The sequence below is a fragment of the Saccopteryx leptura genome, chromosome 1 (assembly GCF_036850995.1).
Source record: "Saccopteryx leptura isolate mSacLep1 chromosome 1, mSacLep1_pri_phased_curated, whole genome shotgun sequence".
Classification (NCBI taxonomy): Eukaryota; Metazoa; Chordata; class Mammalia; order Chiroptera; family Emballonuridae; genus Saccopteryx; species Saccopteryx leptura.
The window spans coordinates 274112484-274133020 of record NC_089503.1 but is presented as its reverse complement, the minus strand read 5'-3'; positions in this window follow the sequence as shown (position 1 = coordinate 274133020).

The window sequence follows — 20537 nt, the reverse complement described above, 5'->3', positions numbered from 1 at the left end:
ACTTGTAGTTTACATCCATAGTAATGAATGAGCCCAAATGCAGAACTAGGAGCTGGGGGTTCCTGAAGCCGGTTGCTTGGGGGTTCAAGGACTCAGAACCTTTATTCTCCCTATTGGAGAGGCTCTGCAGCAGTTATCTTTTGTGAAAGGACTTGGAGTAGCCTCAGGAAGGTTTCCAACATTTGTTTTTTTAGTGGTTGTGTTTAGAGCAGATATACCATCTAAGGCACCAACTTTATCTTGAGTTCACCTGTCTTGAACCTGAGCAGTTGCTCAAGAAGACAATTTAGAAAGGTCCATTTTCTGCCTGACCAGGCGGTGGCGCAGTGGATAGATCGTCGGACTGGGATGCAGAGGACCCAGGTTCGAGACCCCGAGGTCGCCAGCTTGAGCGCGGGCTCATCTGGTTTGAGCAAAAGCCCACCAGCTTGAGCCCAAGGTCGCTGGCTCCAGCAAGGGGCTACTCAGTCTGCTGAAGGCCCGCGGTCAAGGCACATATGAGAAAGCAATCAATGAACAACTAAGGTGTTGCAACACGCAATGAAAAACTAATGATTGATGCTTCTCATCTCTCTCCGTTCCTGTCTATCCCTCTCTCTGACTCATTCTCTGTCTTTGTAAAAAATAAAAAAATAAAAAAATCGTTCATTGTTAGAAAGATCCATTTCCATATTTCTCATTTTTCATTTAGATCCCCGATATGTCAAAAGCTGGCAAGGTTCATGAAGAGCTCTGCAACTGGAAAACCAAGTTGCTCTGGAAAACCAAGTTTCTTCACATTGCTGAGAGCTTTTTGAAGATAGACTGCGTGTCCATATAACTAGCACTGTACACCTACCACTGAGTAATAACCTATGGATGAAAGACAGGATCCCCATGTTCAGAACACTATCAATATGGCACCAGAAATCCTAGAAAGCAAGAACTTGGTGAATCTCTGTGAACTTCTAGGGGTCAGAAATTCTGAATAACTCCCAACCCTCTTTTTACCAGTTCCTTTTAAGAAGGCACTGAGCAAAAGAAGGCAGGCTTAGGAATCAGGCAGATCTGGCTTCAGGTCCTGACACAAGTTAAATGACCTTGAGAAAACTCTCTGTGTTTTCTAGTCTGTAAAATGGAAATAAAAATGGAATCTATGAGGATCAACTGAGGATTAACTGAGATAGAGTAGTAAACATTTTAACCCAGAGGGTTATATCTTCTATGCTTTCAATCTCTGGAAGCTGTTGATAGGAATCTTATGGAGTGCTTTTTGTTTGCATGTTATCAGCAAGCATACTGAGAAGTGGAGTATATGTAGAGCAGCGTATACTTGGGTCTAATAACATAGGGCAGTAGAAGATCCAGAGCCAGAAGTGGGGTTGAGGCCTACAGATGAGGGCACCGTGATGATAGGTGTGTAGTGAGGAGGTTGGGCATGACAGTATAGTAATGGAGGAAACAGTCCATGGGGCCCAGAAGTAGATCAGTTTTCACAGGTGGGAAATTTTATTGTGACAGATACCTGGATCTCTGTAAAAGTACTGGAACTCTCTGTTCTTCATTAAATACTTACTTATTAGAAAATAAAAGGCAAAACCATGTTCTATGACCACTGAGTAAGAAAAAGTTGGCTGATTTTAAACTAACGACTAGTGTATTCATCCTATAAAGCCAGGCCACTGGGGAAACATTTATATCTGTTTACACTGGGTAGATCAAATATCAGAGAATGAATAATGAGTTAAAGTTACTGGTGCAGACTGATCAAGAAATAAGAGGGTGACAATTAAAGAAGAAATTGTGAACACAGAAGAGAGGGCCACAGATGCAGGGGAGGGGGCAGGTGTCTGAAATAGAAGAGGATGGTATTGTGTTGAAGGAGGACAGAGGAAAAGATGAGAGATAAGCAAGCCTTCAACAATATAAAAATAACACCAGCTTTATACTTAAATGGCTACATATACAACTGTAAGACCTCAAAATAAAAATCTTAATATTTAAGAAAATGTTCTTTAGTGTAGAAATACCAGGATGCCCCTTGAAAGGTTTTTTTAATACATGTGTAAGCGAGAGAGTAATTTGACAGAAAGGGGAAGAGTTCATCTGAAAGAGGAAATTTGAGGTTAGAAGAACATTAAGACAAATCATTCATGATGAATGTAAAGGAAAGAGCAAGATCTAATGACAAATCAGGGGGACAAAGGGTAGAGCTAACATTAGTGACCACATACAACACACAAAGCCCACTGTGTCAAACTTTTTCTGGGCCTCATCACTATGATTATCAGACCCTATAAGATGAACTCTGTGGTTAGCCCCATTTAACAGGGCAAGTTGGTGACTTGTTTGTAATGAGAGAGCTGGGAGGTAGGTGATCTGAGTTTTGTATCTCGGCTTTCTGAGACAAAAGCTCATGTCCTTAACCATTCAGCTGGAGTCCCCAAAGGACTGAAAGAAGATGATGAAGATAGGGAAAAGATTGGGAAGGAAAAGTACAAAGAATTTTGTGCTAAAGGATCTTAGAATAAAAATAAGACACAGTAAAGAAAGAAAAGAAAAAGAAAACATCTAGAAAGGAGTAAGATTCTTGTTGGTCACATTGAATGACTCAGGTGCACGTACATAATCTTTCATCACACAAGAACCCATTGAAATAGACATGATTTTCATTTACACAGATGAAGAGACAGAAATGCAGAGAAGTCACCCGTTAACCACTTAGTTCATAAATACTGGAGCCAAGATTAGAACCACCCGCCTGTCTGCAGGGAGCATTAGAAAGCCCACAGTATTTCCATTCGAACAGCTGCCTTGGGAAAGGAAGTGCTGAGAAAGAGTGTAAGAGAGCAGAAATGGCATCTCCTTCGAATGGTGGGGTCAAAATGCAAATAAAGCATGACTAGAAAGACAAAAAAAAAGGAAATGAGAAAGGGAGGATCACAGGGTGATAATTACACTCACACCACCTGTTTTTCCTTTGACCAAAGAAGTCTTAAAGGCTCTAACTGAAAAACAAAGAGACCAAGAGGCTCACAAAGGCTAACGAAGACACATCTATCATTTGTTGCATGTAGTGTTCAGGAGAAATCCCAAAAAGTGGTGAGAAAGAGATTCCAGACACTTGACATACTGCTGGCAGCAACAGATGTTTTATAGGAAACAAACATACAAAAAAATTTAAGGGAAGAATACAGAGATTAGGAAGGCACACTCTGTAGAGGCACTTGGCAGGAAGTATGCTTACTGTAGAGACATAGGCGGGCTTGAAAAACAACCCGTGAAGCTTGAAGAGCAGGTTTTATTATCACTATGTTCCATATAAGGAAAGTGCGGCCCCTGAAGCTGAGGACAAACCACTGCCTGCCCCAGTAGCAGAGTGTTAGGGTTTATGTGTCTGACTCTAAATCTTATGTCCTTAATACTGTACCATTTTTCATTTAAAGAAATACATTTGCAACGGTAAACTTGGGGTATCAGATAATGGGGGAAATATTTTTCAGTCAGGATCTTCACCTTGTGCTTCATAAGTAGCTCTTTTAAATATCCTTTAGTTTTTAATAAAAACAACCCTAATTTCTAGATGAAAATGCCGTTCTGCACAGCCTGGTTGGTGCTGTTTATAGTTCTGGTAGTGCTTTCCAGGTGCAGCTTCCTATGGAACTTTAACCTTGTATGGGCTAATAATTAACAAAGCGGATGCTGACTTCACAAAGTGACTGCAAATTTTACTACACGCCCTTTTGTTTGCAACTGTCTAGGATACAGTGATCCTCTGCAAAGTAGTTTTTGATGGCCAGTTCAATATCACTCATAAAGTAAGCTGACTGAATTATTTTTGGCCCATTAAAATAGAACCAACTCATTTTACTCCACATAAATTTCACATGGGATATACTCATGATTGTCAATGGCATGCCAACACTCTCTAGCTGCTTAGATTACTGATTTTGCTTCTGCTTTAAGGAAATCTGGGACAATGTCTGCCCCCTCTTTACTCCTTCCCTCCACTTCTATTTGATGATAAATAGAAGTCATGGTCAAAGTGACTTTGAAGTTCACTGTTGAATGTCTCTAGACCAGGGGTAGTCAACCTTTTTATACCTACCGCCCACTTTTGTATCTCTGTTAGTAGTAAAATTTTCTAATGGCCCACTGGTTCCACAGTACTGGTGATTTATAAAGTAGGGAAGTAACTTTACTTTATAAAATTTATAAAGCAGAGTTATAGCAAGTTAAAGCATATAATAATAATTACTTACCAAGTACTTTATGTCGGATTTTCTCTAAGTTTGGCAGAATAAATCTTTATAAAACAACTTACTATAGTTAAATCTATCTTTTTATTTATACTTTGGTTGCTCCGCTACCACCCACCATGAAAGCTGGAACGCCCACTAGTGGGCGGTAGGGACCAGGTTGACTACCACTGCTCCAGACACTTCATGGCTCTATTCTATACCCCTGATTCATTCCACTGGCATAAAATAAATATTTCCAAATTATTGTGATAAGATTAAGTGGTTCGGTAGTAACATAGCAACCCCAAGTCAAGGGACAAAAATCAATGCCTTAAACCACTATTCAAGCTCTTCATGAATAAATCCTCCATTACCTGAGTCCAGATGGGTGATATGCTTACTTCTCTTTTTAACACATTTCATTCAAGAATCAAAGTATTTTTACAAGAAAATCTTAGGAATCCTATTGTCTACCCTCTCATCTGTGATAAAGTCATCTTAAAGGGGTGGTTACTTTATCTTTTCTCTTTGCTTCACATCTCAAATGCAAGGCAACCAGAAATAGAGAATAGGTTTTGTTTTAGAAGTCAGAAAACATGTTTATTTAAGATAACAGGATATAAGAAATTCATTAGTGTGGGAGGATCTCTGGAGTCTTAAGTGCTAACCTCCATTCATCAGTCCACTCTTCCCCACTTGCTGTCCTCCTTCTCGCCCTCCTTCCCTTCCTTCCTCTCTGTCTCTCTCTCTTTTTCTTACTCTGTCTCTCTCCTTCTCTTCCTTCTTTCCTTCCTCCCTTCCTCTCTTCCTTCCTCTCTCCCTGTCTTCCTTTTCTAATTCCTCTGGACTTGTGTATCCTTACCTACTTCCTGCTCTGGGCCTTCTCTTCCCAGAGCACTGCCATGTGTGAGCTCACCTGCCCAGGTTCTGTGAGCAAACGTGCCACTGTCCTGGCCACGTCTGACATTCCCAGACAATAATCAACTGGTCAGGATAGAGAAGGTTCAGAAACTTAGTTGTGACATCTCCGGCTCTAAGAGCCAGCGCTTCTTTCCGTCTGCAACACAGGTCTTCTCTGACGGTGCTGATTGGCTCTGAAAGGCCCTGGAAATTCTTTTTATAATCAAAAAGGCAGATAAAGTCCCGGATGTGGGAGGCTGGATGGAGGGTCGTTTCATAAAACAGAGTTGAGAAGGCCCAGCAGGCGGGGTTGCTCCCATCGCAGACCAGTAGGATCTCATTTAGTTTTTATGTCTAGACTCTTTGATTTTTCCACTGTTACATAGTGGCCCCTTTAAAACCAGGCATTGTGAGTCCCAGTTGAATGCTGTTTAAAGATTGACCTCAGCCCTGGCCGGTTGGCTCAGCGGTAGATCGTCGGCCTGGCGTGCGGGGGACCCGGGTTCGATTCCCGGCCAGGGCATACAGGAGAAGCGCCCATCTGCTTCTCCACCCCCACCCCCTCCTTCCTCTCTGTCTCTCTCTTCCCCTCCCGCAGCCAAGGCTCCATTGGAGCAATGATGGCCCGGGCGCTGGGGATGGCTCCTTGGCCTCTGCCCCAGGCGCTAGAGTGGCTCTGGTCGCGGCGGAGCGATGCCCCGGAGGGGCAGAGCATCGCCCCCTGGTGGGCAGAGCCTCGCCCCTGGTGGGCGTGCTGGGTGGATCCCGGTCGGGCGCATGCGGGAGTCTGTCTGACTGTCTCTCCCTGTTTCCAGCTTCAGAAAAATACAAAAAAAAAAAAAAAAAAAGATTGACCTCATACCATGGACATGACGTTTTCACTACTCCTGCCTATGTATATAGTTCATAGTGTGGTCAAGCTCAGAGGCAGAGATCTGAGGTCTGGATATCTTCCATTTCAACTGACAAGACCAAGGATAGCCTGTCAGAACCTAGGTTGGGCCACATCTCCTTTGCTCTGTCACCTTTAATTAGGGCTCCTCTTGGACACAATAGCCATGTGACCAGCTCTAAGGTCAAGAAGGGCAACACTGCCCCAGGGCCGGAGGCTGGTTGCACTCACCCCTGGCCAGAGTGGGTGGGGAGGATGGGGACACTAGCTGGAGTGTAGAAGCAGTCCCTGGGTGTGATGAGATTGACAGAGGATGCTGAGAGCGAGAGATCTGACCCTGCCAGGACATGCCCTGGTTTGGGCAAAGGTCTTGTAAGGTGGCAGAGAGTCCCCAAGACTAACTGTCCCCAAAGAAGACTGAGTCATCCAGACAGGAGTGTTGCTAAAACTCTAGAAATAATGGCAGGAAACTGAGATAGACAGGACAGAAGCCTAGGCAACATGACCAGGCTAGAGGAACATGGAGCAAGCACAGTGTCTCAGGTGTCTGTCTGGAGAGAGGGATGTGTGTACCCAGGTAGGACTCTCATGAGGCAGGCAGAGAAGCACAGTGGGTAACACCCAGCTAAGCCACTTGTGATAACTGCTGGAGCAATAGATTTCAAGAAGCAGGGTTCATTCTATACCCATGCAGGAAGCTGACCATGTCTACAAACACAGAAAAGGCTGATATGTGGATGTTGGAATAGAAATAAACATGGTCTTTCTGTATATTCCTGTCTAGAGGACAGAATCCTGGATGAAGTCAGAATTTACAAAAAGACAGATGTTGACTGAATGAGAAAAACCTATTTTTTAACCTTCCAGCAGCAACAAATGCTTTCTGAGTGGCATTCTCAGCAACCAGCACCGTGCCCGGGCACAGAGCCATCTCATTGATGCAAACACCTTGCTAGAGAAAGATCCCTTCTGAAAGGGTCTGGTGGTGAGGGGATGGGAGCTAACTCTGTCCCTGGTGAGCAGGTGTAGATAATTCTGCAAATCTGAATGAACCTTTTCCCTCTGACTGCACAGAGGCCTGGACGTGCAGAAAGGGTGGGAAGTGAAACCAGCTCTGCTTGAGGGGTGGGAGGGGAGGAGCAGGCACTGTGGTGGACAGTTGGGGCTACAGAGAATACGCAGAATTCCAGTTTGAAAGAGAGAACCCAAGAATATAGTGTATGCCTTGGACAGTCCATAATATTCAATATTTGATCAAGATAAAGAAAGAAAAATGCCCTTGTCTACAAATGGACATTTGTTTTATAGTCCTCATTCACCTCTGCGCCCAAAGGGGCTTTTACTTTCAAATGAGCTGCTGATTTACTTTTAATGTCAAGGTTACATTGTTTGCAGACCCAAGTAATCACTGCAGTCTAAACACACACGCCACACAGGGCCGGCATGTTGTGTGGGAGGAGAAACTGGCCTGCGGTCCAGCACTCATCGCCAGAGCGGACTCATCCTCACCGCCGACGCTGTCAGTCATTTTGAGAAATACAAGCAGCAGCATGGGATATGAACTATACAAATAGAGTGGTTCACTCTGTTTCCTCGATGAAAAAGGGAATGTGTGATTTTTTTTTCTGTATACCTACAACTTCTCTGTGGCAGCTCTTCAACCATTTTTCTTCCTTTTTATGACTTGCAGTCACCCAGGTTCCCCTCCCTTTCCACCTCTACCGCTGCTGCTCGGGTCGAAGTCACTCTCATCTCTCATCCAACAGGAGCCTCAGGAAGGTCTCTGTGCCTCTACTCCTGCCTTCTTCAGCCTCTTCCCAGCACAGCAGTTGGAGTGAGCATTATAGAATAAAAGTCAAATCCCATCAGTCTTCTGCTTAAAACCTAGCCATGGCTCCTGTATGGCTCACAGTAAAATTCAGTGTATTGACCGAGGTCTGCACAGCCTTTCATGGACGGTTGCCAACCCTCTTATGTCCAGCCTTTACCCTGTTCCCTTCCCTTACTCCCTGCAGCTCGTGGTCTCCTTGCTCTTCTTTGAACCCATCAAGTGCCTTTGCTTTAGCTCTTGTCTTGGCCTGGAGCAGTCTTCCCTCATGACAGCCTCTGGGCTCACCCTCTCCTGCAAGTCTTGCTCAGATCTTTGTTCTCCATGAGCCCTGCACTGACCCTGCTAATTCTGCAGTTTAGCACCCACCCCTGCACTCCTGATCCCCCTAAGTGAGCTCTACTTTATCTTTCTTTCTCATTATTTATCACTTCTTAACATACCTCATGCTTTGATTATTTATTATATTTATTATTTATTGTTAGCGTCCCTCTAATTGCATGTAAACTACAGGAATCTCTATTTTGTTCAAGTGCCTAGGATAGAACTTGGCCTGCAGTGAGCGCCCAGTACATATTGTTGATGAATGAATGAACAAATGTATGTTTTTGGTTGATATTACTTTATCCAAACCATTGTCATGTTCTGTGTAACAAATCACTGGCCAGCCCTTTGCTCTTTGGGTACCTGTTGCTATCTCATTTGATCGCCTTGTATGCAAATGAATCAAAAAGCCCTTTCTTTTTTTAACTTGAGAAAAATCATTTCCATATTCATCCACGTAGTTGTGCTTTCTTGTTATAATTAATTCAGTTCAGTGAGGCTTCAAAACAGCTTCTCAGCCAGGTCCTGTTCTGGGCAAGTGAAGATTCAGAGTTTTCCCATGAGTTTGCTGTTCTCAACCTCAAGGGACTGTGCAGCCAAATTTTTCCTCCTGCTATACTTGTGGTTCTCTTGCTTTAACCAAAGCCATTATTTATTCTATTTATTTTTACTTTATCTTAATTATTCTTGCAAGACATGGATAACTAGTAACATGCTATCTATTTCCCCAAAGCCCTTCATAGAGCTGAAGAAAGTGAAACTGCCACTCAGCATTCTGGTCTATAAATGGACCAGCCCCCAGCATCACTAATCTTCCTCCAGGGGATATAATGTTTTCTGAAAGGTGCCACAACTCACTTCACGCCACAGTTCACCAAGGCTTGAACTTGAGTGCTAAGCAAAAATTGCCTCTGTGAGGAGAACGCAGCAGAACTTGATTGGAAAGGCTTTTGCTTGGTTTAAACAGTAAAATGTTCATGGCAGAAGAAGATATCCCATTGAGTTACAACTTCAAAATGATGTGAAAACTTGGGAGGATGAGTTAATATGGTGTCTGAAAAAGAATATACAAAGTAACACCTAAATGAAGTTAAATGGGTAAGAGGATGTTTAATTAGAGTGGACAAGAGAAGAGAATTATGTAGAATCAAATCCTGTGTGCTTTAGTGTGTGTGTGTGTGTGTGTGTGTGTGTGTGTGTGTGTGTGTGTGTGTGTGTGTGAGAGAGAGAGAGAGAGAGAGAGAGAGAGAGAACTAACCAAGAGAAGAAAAGAGCTTGAGGCCTGGGACCATGGCAGCTACACATGAACGAGGCCATCACATCACAGTGTGAAGAAACTAAAAGCAGTCTTTTCTTGAGAGAAGGCAGGTTTTAAACCTGAATGGAGGGAGGGGAGTGCTGTTTTTAAGAAGGCAATTAATACCTTCTCTGTGATAAATTTTAAGCAATTGTTCAGGTAATCTGAAATGGCCCTGGAACCCTCAGAAGCAGGGCAGGTATAATGGGGTGAAGGTCAAGCACAAGAATAAGTAAGAAAAGGTTTTCCATTTATAGTGATAAAGCTTGAATATAACTGGGAACTCGTATTCTGATCCTCAGAGATTTATATTTCTTTAAATACAGATGTTATATGTCATATATCATATCTTATAACATCAAAAATAATCAATAACATTGTACCTAGCATCCAAAAATAAAAAATATGTTTGAACTCTACCATGCTAAGTAGTAAGGCCACCAGGGTGAACAAAACCAGTACCTGCTTTAAAGAATCTTAGAGAACAGAGAAATGTTCCAACCATAGTGTATAATATCATTTGCACAACTGTTTGAAGAGTTATATTTTTTCTCAGAAATAAAAAGACAGAAGTGGACGGCTTGCCCATGAATGCAGCGTCTCCTCCTCTTCAGGTCACCTACCCTGAAAGCCTGCAGCACTGCACAGTAATGACCAATGCTGGGGCCACACAGGGTGACTAAAAGGAACTCACCACCCTCTGGGTCTTAACGTGCGCTCCAGAGAGCAGCCTTCATGTGAGTCATGGTGCCAGCACTCTTAAAATGCAGATTCCTGGGGTCCTGCTCAAGAACTTACTATATCGTACTTCCAGTGGTGGGTGCTAGTGTCTTTATTTTAAAGATTCTCCAGGTGATCCTTGGTGATGTTTTAGAATCATGCTGTTTAAAAAAAAATGCGTTGTGCACATCTGAACCTACGGTGTGATGGCAAACATCAAAACGTCCTAAATTTATACCCGCTTATCTTCCAAGAACACTCTGTTATTGACTTAATTCGGTTTGTTGTTGAATATGAGCCCAAGTTCTTTTCTACTCTGTTGAGGTCTCATTGGTCCTTTCCTATACTGCATATATATTCTTGGTTGACTTTTCTTTTCCCTGCACGTATATCATTTTGTACTTGTCTATATTACATTTCATCCAGTTTTTATAAGACCATTAAAAAATCGGGTCAAAGTGATTTTGAGTTTATGTCCTCTCTCTGCATAATAAACAGCCCTATATGATCTAGAACCAGTCACATAGTTATTAAGCCCACATGTGATTTCTTCTCTTCTGTTATCCATAAAGATAAAGACAAGCAACCCCCCCCCCCCTCCCAACCTTACTCTTGGGCTGTAGAATACTACTCTAACTATCAGTTACCCTCAGCCATGAGCAGGTTTGGCCTTAGCATCTATGACATTCCAGTAAAGAGAAATGGCTCTTTTCTTCATATGTAATTTATTACCTGTTTTATACAAACATCTCATAAAAATACATACAGTGTGGGGTGGAAAGGGATATAAGCAAGAGTTCTTGAATGAGTATTTTTATTTGAAAAAATTTTAACTTCTTGTTAGAATAAGAATGCGAGTTGTGCTTTCTTCAAATCTTAGATTAAGAAATAATTTAGGAAGGCTTTGGGAGATGAAATAAGTTACCTGCAAGTCTTGGGTCCTAAATGCCACCTGTAGGGAGCTGGGGACAGGTTTTCCTCTTTATCAGGGTTTACTGTCCTTCCTGACCTGACCAAGTCCTCTTGCCTTCAGACCATCTTATAAGTCTGCCCTTCTAGATTTGGAGAACCATAACTATAAAACTAATACTTTAAATACACCATGTTTTAACTGTTGCTGCCTCATTATGGACCTTAATTGAAAATTTTTAATTTTGTACTTATGTCCTGAAGCAATTCAATCATCCAGGATATAATTTAACAAATTGGGAAAAAAATTAAAATATATAGTAATGAATGTGACCAATTGTCATTGTGCCTCACACAGTGGAATGCAACCAGAAAATGCTTACTAAATATTAATTTGTGATTATGACAGTTACCCTAAGGGCAGGGAACATAGCTTTCCTTTTCTCTGACTCACCATCCTATCAGAGAGAAGGCATTTTTGTACTTCAGTTTCACAGTCCACAAAAGGAAATAGTTCTCGTTCATCATTATCAACCCAGGATAGAGAAAGAGATGCAGAAGGATTAACTTAATAGTTGTCTTTGTGTTTGAAGGTGGCAGCTGGCCAGGTATTCTCAGGCTCCACTAAAGAATTAAAATGAAATGTGCTTGAATTGGGAAGATGAAGGTTAGATGATGAAATCCTGATGTGGCCTTTCTGATACTTTTTAAACTAGGGCTTTTCTTGCTTCATGTGGCCACCACAGAAGGTTGGGTCAAATCATCTCTCCTTACAGCCTTGTCACTCTGAGTCAATTTTAAGAAAGTGGTTACTGGCCAGAGGTAGTGAACTGCAAGGGTGGTCCTTTTGCATAGTCTCTTGATAATTATGTGGTCCTGGATGAAAACCCTGACCATTTAAATGCCTCAACTCAGAAATTTAAGAACCAAGAAACACGGTTGAAGGTAACCATCAAAATTACCAGCAAGGGCTCTGTGTATTATTTGACCCAGAAATCCCTGGACTCTAGAGCAGACTGTAGGCCAGCTGGCCAGATCCAGCCTGCTGCTGACTTTTGCACAGCTTGTGGGCTAAAAATGGTTTCTGTATTTTTTACACGGTTGAAACAAAATCAAAAAAGAATAACATTTCATGACCCATTGAAAACTAAAATTCAAATTTTATTTCACATACATAAAGTTTTATTTGAACACAGACATGCTGTTTGTTTACATGCGGTTATGACACTTTTATACTGATCAGCAGGCTGGGAGCAAAGACAGAGACCATGACAGTACAGCCTACAGAGGAGAAGAGTTCTTTATCTGTCCCCTAACAGGAAAAGTTGGCCTAACCCCTTATCTAGAGAATCTATCAAGAAGTGGACCACAGAATGTGGAATAAACTTGTCATCACAGTGTTACCTATAACAGAAAAATTGAGAAAAATGTAAGTGCTCCCCAAGTATATCAGTATTATCAAGTAAATTGTGTCATAGTCATAGCCACTCAGTGGGACTTTTCAAAACCATGAAATGAAAGCAGTGACTATCTACTAATATTGAAAAATAAAATGGTTTTGTTAATTAAAGTGGAAAAAAAAATCAGAGCACAAACTGGTATAACTATGTGAATATAGCCTCTAATCATTGAATTACTTTTAAAAGGTTATCCAACAAACATTTATTAGAGGCTAGAATATTATTGAGTCATATATATGAGAAAAATAAAAACCTAGAAATGATTTATAATGACTGGGTAAAAGTGATAGATTTTGTTGATTTTTTACAACCTCTATTTCTAGTTTTTTTTCTATAAGATGTTTATGTTATTCACATATTAAAAAATCTTATTAAGAAAGATTGAAAAAAGCATCAGAGTGCACAAAGGGACACTGAACCAGCTCTCTACAAGACTGCTGCAGCCGCCTGGTGGGCTTGCAGGGGACCCTGGGGACTGCAGCTTGTTCTGCTCCAGCAGTTTCTCAGTCTCTGTCTCCAACGTTACCACATTGCTCTTCATAAAAGAAAAGAGCAAGCTTTCATTTAAAATCTCTTCTGCTTTCTAACCCCGCCAACCCAGGGAGCTGGTAGGCGTGAAAGACTTCCCTTCATTCAAAATACATAATCAAGTTTATTTACCAACAGTTGTGCCATCTGAACAAACTGCCACCCTTTCTTTGCAGAGATTTAAGTAGTATTCTGCGTCGTCTCAATGACAGCAGAGCCCACCCCTGAGCAAGGTTGAGTGAGAATGTTTCAGAAGTGGAATTAGTTGTGGAGCCCGGATACTGAGCACTCGTTCCTCTCCCTCCCCTAGTCAGGAGTATGATCACCAATTCAATTATACTATAGCCTTTAAAATAACAGTATCACCGTTCCTTAACATTGCTTTTTCAATATTTCAAGACATAGTAGGATGAAATTAATAACAAGGGCAACATATTTTTAGGATTAAGTATATGACTGGCACAAAACAATGAAGGCAAAGGCACTAAGAAATTTTGCACAAAAGACATCCATAGAGAGATGAAGAAAAGAAGTTTAAAAAAATGCTGGAATGATCCACCCAACCCCGTGTTCTGAGGCTGTCATGGCAATGTTGGGAAAACCAAGATAGAAGAATGGGTAATGGTGGGCACTGATGGCTGCCCACATGAATGAAACAACATTGATGTTATAGACAGTCCTCTTTCCTTACCTCTGGCTACAGTTCTTGCGCCAGTCAGACACATCTATGTGGGGACTAGGAAACTGAATTAAATCTGATAAGTACTTATGAGCACCAACAATATTGGAGTCAAGAAATAACTGAAGACCGTGATGTGCTCTGGGTGGCAGAGGGAGGGTGGTGTGGTGGGCGTGGGCATTCGCTGCCATCGCTGTGATTCAGATATGAAGAGATGGCGGTAGCAGAAAAGAGGAACAAGAGGAACATGAGACATACCTCTGAAGAAAAATACATCTGAGTTAGTGGTTGATTAGATAGGGGATGTTACATAGAAATTTCTCTGAGGGCAGAGTTTGTGCTTTAGACATGCCGAGAGAAATGCAATACCAATAACATGATTAAAAGATAGAGAAAGCTAGATTTTAAAAAGATTATGACCCTAGTTTTTTTGTTTTGTTTTGTTTTTTTGTATTCAATTTTTTTTTTTTTTTTTTGTTTTTTCGGAAGCTGGAAAAGGGGAGAGACAGTCAGATAGACTCCCGCATGCGCCCGACCAGGATCCACCCGGCACGCCCACCAGGGGCGACGCTCTGCCCACCAGGGGGCGATGCTCTGCCCCTCCGGGGCATTGCTCTGCCGCGACCAGAGCCACTCTAGCGCCTGGGGCAGAGGCCAAGGAGCCATCCCCAGCGCCCAGGCCATCTTTGCTCCAATGGAGCCTTGGCTGCGGGAGGGGAAGAGAGAGACAGAGAGGAAGGAGGGGGGGGGGGTGGAGAAGCAAATGGGCGCTTCTCCTATGTGCCCTGGCCGGGAATCCAATCCGGGTCCCCGCACGCCAGGCCGACGCTCTACCGCTGAGCCAACCGGCCAGGTCCATGACCCTAGTTTTGAAAATAATAATTTAAGGTAATGATGGGTCATTCAACCTCAACTACCTAGTTAGCCAATTGAAATTAAGGAATTCGAGGGGAATGCTTGAAAAATATTCCTATATTCAGCAAGCATTTCTTAAGTTTTGAAACTCCTAAAGAACTGACTTTTTCTGTTAACAAATTTACTCTGTTTCAGCCTTTCAAAAGCAGTTGGAAGGCTCTCAGTTAATATGCAAATTAATGTTACCATAAATATTGTCTGAATTTGGAGTAATGGCCACCAATCATAATGTGGGATATTTATTAAATATATTATTTCATGAGATTTCCTTATATTTTTTAAATCCTTCCCAAAGCACCCATTTGCCATGAGAGCACTTGAGAATTTTATGAAAGAAATAAAAAAAGGTGTGGAAGGGTGGATATCAAAATAAGATTATCAAAAGGCGATAGTCATTTAAGCCAGATTTCGCACAGAAAGACTTGTCTAAATTTTTTTAACTTTCAAGACTAAACCATAAGAATTCAAAACATATACTTTCTTCCATAGTGCAGAGTACCATCTTCCCCTTAAAACAGCTGAGGTATTTTGATGGCTGACAAAGAAGAAAGAAATTAGGACATAGAGCCCGCCTCTTCTACTCCACGGGAAGGAAGGCAAGGAGTTTGAGGTCAGATATCAAACTCACATCCCAATGCCCCATGTGAGGTTGTAAGCTCAGCGAGTAAGGTTTTAGAAACATCTAGATAGGTATGTGGAGGGTGAAGGGCATTTGGACTAACACTTTACTTTTCTGAGGGTATTGCAGGGTGGGCGGTGGGGGAGGGGAGGCTGTGGCTCCTAGAAAAAGCTCCAGCCTTTGGCTTGGTGCACATCCAAAATGGTGTGAGGGAAATGGCATGGACATGGCAGTATGGATCGAGAGATGCGTAACTGCCTTCTCCTGCCCACATATCTGACCGTAAAGAGGAGTGTGAGGGATCCCAAAGGTCCAGAAAGAGCTCAGAGGCCAACAGAGGTTAGGAACAGAGAGGAGAGGCTAAAGGATGTGAAGGCAGAGATGAATGATGTGAGCCACAAACTCCAGTGCTGGAAATTCAGTTTTCACCTTCAAAAGCCATATAGCATCTGTCACATGTCAGTGGCCACCACTCCAAGAAGCAGCCATCACTCCCTGCATCTCTTCTAAGCTTCTATTAAGTATGCAGTAGCCTGAGGCCTCTTTCCTACACCCAGAAGGAGAGAGCTGACTTCTGAATGCCTGAGCACTTATCTGAGTGCATCCAGACAGGAGATGAGTTATCTGAAAAGATTGCAAATGATTGGACAAGATTAACATCTGCAGATTAAACAACAGAAGATATACCCACTAGTCAATTTCCAACAGTGTGGGATTCATGTGAAAATCTGAAAATCTATAATGAAATGAAGAAACTGCATTTCTTTGTATATCTGAGTATATACAATGTGAGTGTATATTCACCACTGCTGCACATTATTAACATTAGTAGTTAAATGAAGATTGACTAGAATAAATTATTCTCAGGGCCACTCCATAAGTCTAGGATAAAGTTACAAAGCTGCACTAAGAAACTTGTCTTCAAACGTATGGCATTAATTTTAATTGCTCTAAGTAAGAAATATATTACCCCATTAATAGGCCATCTTTGTCCAATGACATTAAAAGCAGACTTCAGAGTATGGTGTTATTTTAAGAGTCTTTGTGTATTTACTAAGATCCAAACAAGTGGATTGATTACCACAATTGAAATTCTTAAAGTATCAAAAAATTCTATACAAACATCCCTGAATTGTATGCTTCACCTCTTCTTCTCTAATCATGTATTGTCATTACTCTAATTTTTCTCTGTGGTCTATGATTTGTAAATTTCAAGTAAGCTAGAGGAAATTTGCTTCAATTCAGAATCTGATGTTTTGTTCAAAATTTATTGAATAAATAATTATGGAACAAGTCCCTCTTCCAAGTTATGTCTTTTCCCCATTTTAGCCCCACTTACTAGTCATATGGGAGAGATAGAGAGATAGCTTTGCTCATTCAACAATAGAAGTAATAATAAATGTAAGTGCTCATCATTGTTGAGCTTTACATATAATTGTAATAGAGTTTATCTGAATTGTCACATTTCGTCATCATAGTAAATCTACAAGTAGATTTTATTTTGATCCTTATTTTACAGATGAGGCCACTGAGACATAGAGACATTTTCATATAGCCAGTGAGTGGCAGAGATGGGGTTCAGATCCATCCAGCTTGATTTATTAGCTTCTCTTAGCAATGTCACTGGACAGTAGATCCTCACTTAACATCATCGATAAGTTCTGTAACTTTAAACAAGTTACATATTCAACATATAATGAAACTGATTTTACTATAGGCTAGTTGTTACAAATAAGAATTAAGTTCCTATGGCATCTCATCAATGCTATAATAAAATGATGTTGAAAAAAAGGATGTTTGTTAGTTGAGAACCTACTGTTATCTTGTTTGGTTGCCCTGCTTCTCTAGCAGAGCACCGTAGATCACGCAGTTGTTCCTGAGTTGTTGTGGAACATTTCTAGACTCCATTTATTTATTTATTTGTTTATTCCACATTTCTTGAGTATTTCCTAGGTATATAACATTGTAGTAGGCACTAGGTGTGTGCTGAAACATAGATAAGTTTAATAGCCTGGTACAGGAGAAGGATTTGTCAATGACTATCATACAAACAATAAAATTAGAACTAATTCAAGGTTTAAGAAATGAACTGTGAAAATGACATTGAAGATGATTGAATTCTTCCCAGGGAGACTATGGAAAACTTCCTGAAGGAGTGGAATCCTAAGTATAGTCTGGAGACACTGGGGGTCCCTGAGACCTTTTCAAGAGGTTTACAAAGTCAAAACTGTTGTCTTAATTATACTATTGTTTGCCCTATTTCTGTGCACAGTAGAATGTTCCCAGAGACGACCTGATATATGCTATCACAGCACCACGAATACTGAAGCACTTAAGAGAATCCAGTTGCCTTTCTTTAAGACAGAGATTTACAAATATTTTAAATAAAGCCCCTGTTTTTACCATTTTGGAAATTATAGTTTTTTAAAAAATATTTTATATGAGTTTTTAATTTTTTAAAATGGATTAATAAATATTTTTAAAGATCTCCATTTTTCACTTTTTTTTGTCTTTTTTCCGAAGTTAGAAGTGGGAAGGCAGTCAGACAGGATACCCACGTGCGCCCAATCAGGATCCATCTAGCATGCCCCCCAGGGGGCAATGCTCTGCCCATCTGGGCCATTGCTTCATTGCGGCCAGAGACATCCCATGGAGCCATCCTCAGCACCAGGGCCAACTTTGCTCCAATGGAGGCTCGGCTGGGGAGGGGAAGAGAGAGATAGAGAGGAAGGAGAGGGGGAGGGGTGGAGAAGCAGATGGACATTTCTCCTGTGTGCCCTGACTGGGAATTGAACCTGGGACTTCCACACGCCAGCCAATGCTCTACTGCTGAGCCAACCGGCCGGGGCCAATTTTCATTTTTAATATAGTTCATATCATAGATATGACCCACATAAACAAAACATCTTTGGACTGCTTAATGATTTTTTAAGTATATAAAGGAATGCTGAACCCAAACTTTTGAGAACTGCTGGAACATAGGAAAGAATATTGGAGTTGGCATCAGAAGACTGCAGTTCAGACTTTACTTCTGCCACTCATCACCTCTGTGCATGGGGAAATCCTCCAAATGCACCAAGTCTTGGCTTCTCACTCATACATGAGGATAGCAGTGCCTCACCTCCCCCTAGGTACAGATCAAATGAGATAAAGTGCGTGAAATTGTCTGATTGTGACAGTCTCCTAATATTTGATGGTATGCTTACTTCAGTGTGAAGCATATTAATTCAATGTTTGTATGTTGATTGGATCATCAATGAACAGCGTTTGCATTGCTCTGACTTTGTAAATCTTGTTCACTGCATGTGTTCTACAAGCCAGGTGAGATCTTTGTGCCACTTGAAGGAGGTTTCTGGCCTGAAAGGCAAATGTATTTTCAGCATATCCTCAAACATATCTTGCTTTTTAATGATTATATTGCAAGGAATCTACTTTCTTTACAAAGAGCTCTCTCTCTCTCATTCTCTCTCTGAGTCATCTGATCTCTTGTTCCAGTCTGCTATTCCGATAGCTCCAATTCTTATGTTATGGATGCAATATTTTCATTGATAGCCCTGAGGACACTGACTAAAATTTTTAGCTACTTCTCTTCTGTTTCCCAGATTCTCCCTGTTCCTTTTGAGGGCTGTTCATTTGCATCATTCTGTTTTCTGCTGTTGATTTTACTTATACATTCTGTGATCCTTGGTTGCCTGTTCATACTTAGACAAGGGATAAGATATAATGACTGGCAGGCTTTTGATGACGTCCAACTTCCAGAATTGGGGAAACTTTGCTCTGGGACACAGTCTGCCATTCTAGGAAACTCAGTTTGTTTCATTTTTTTTGAAAAGAGTGCAGGGATAAATTTCAGGGTGGAATGTAGGGGTGATATTCTACATTGGAGAGCAGAGGTGGATATACAAATGACAGCTGCTACTGTTCTCTAAAGAGATCTCCAGTTTTCAGGTCCACCTCTGAACTCTGCCATCTGGACCTGCAGACGCAGAGCCCCGAGCCTACCTACAGCTCTACTTGGAATCCTGCCTCGCAACCCTTCTTCTTAGAGATAACTAGGACTACTCTGTCAACATACTCCCTTCCTCTTCCCAATGTCCAGATATTTGTTGATGTTTTTCATATGCTGACGACTCCTTCCCTTTCTCTTTTCTCTTATAGGCTTCTTCTTCTTCTTCTTTATTTTCTTAACTTCTTTATGGCCAATTTCATAGTGTCTTGGGAAGAACAGGCAGACACATATGCTCGAACATTATCTTATATCAGAAGCCCATGGTATTTCTCTTAGAAAGCTCTTTTAAGGATTGATGGACTGGCCAATTGTATCTTCAAATGTTAGGTTTCAAGAAATTTAGAAGCCAAATCCCAGTACATTAAACTATATTGCCCTGATCATTTTTCTTATTTCTTTTCATTCTTATGTTGACTCTGGCTCGTGTATGTGGATGATTAAACTTATTTTGTGTCTTCAAGGATAAATAAAGAAATGAAAAATTTACTGAATACCATAAAACTAGTAGACAAGGAAAGATTTACTTGCAGCCATCTCAAAAAACCTCAAGTGAAATCTGTGATACATGTGATTTCTGTAGTAAGTTCATACATTTCTGTTAGTGGAACATCATTGGACATGGCAGAGCTCTCATGGTTAAAGCATCCTTGGGAGGAAATGACGAAGGTTTCATTGGTCACCAAGAAGATAATACACCTTGTTTACAACCTAGTAAAGATAAGTAAAAATAAATCAGGAAACTTTCTTGCGGTAGCCAGGAAAAATATGAGACATTATTTGAAGGTCGAACTCACACTTTTAGGGCATTCTCACTAATTTACTCTACATACCTGATCTTTGGATACTATCTTGTAAAATACTGATTGTTCTTCAGGCTCCACTTAAACTGCAATACTGGTCACATGGATCTATTTTTTTCTTTCATTTTTAACAGCTTTATTGAGGTATGATTGACATATAATAAGTTGCCCATATTTAAAGTGTACAATTTAGTAAGTTTTGACATATGTAAACACCCATGAAATCATCACCGCAATCAAAATAATGAACAAATCCATCACTCTCTAAAAATTTCTCCTGTCTCTTTGCAGTCCATCTCTCCTGCCCCTCCTAGCTCTGCTGCCATCTCCAGGAAACCACTGGCCTGTTTTCTGTCACGATAGGTTAGTTTGCATTTTTTTCTGGGAATTCATAGTACTGTATGTACTTTTTCTGTCTATTTTCTCATACAATAACT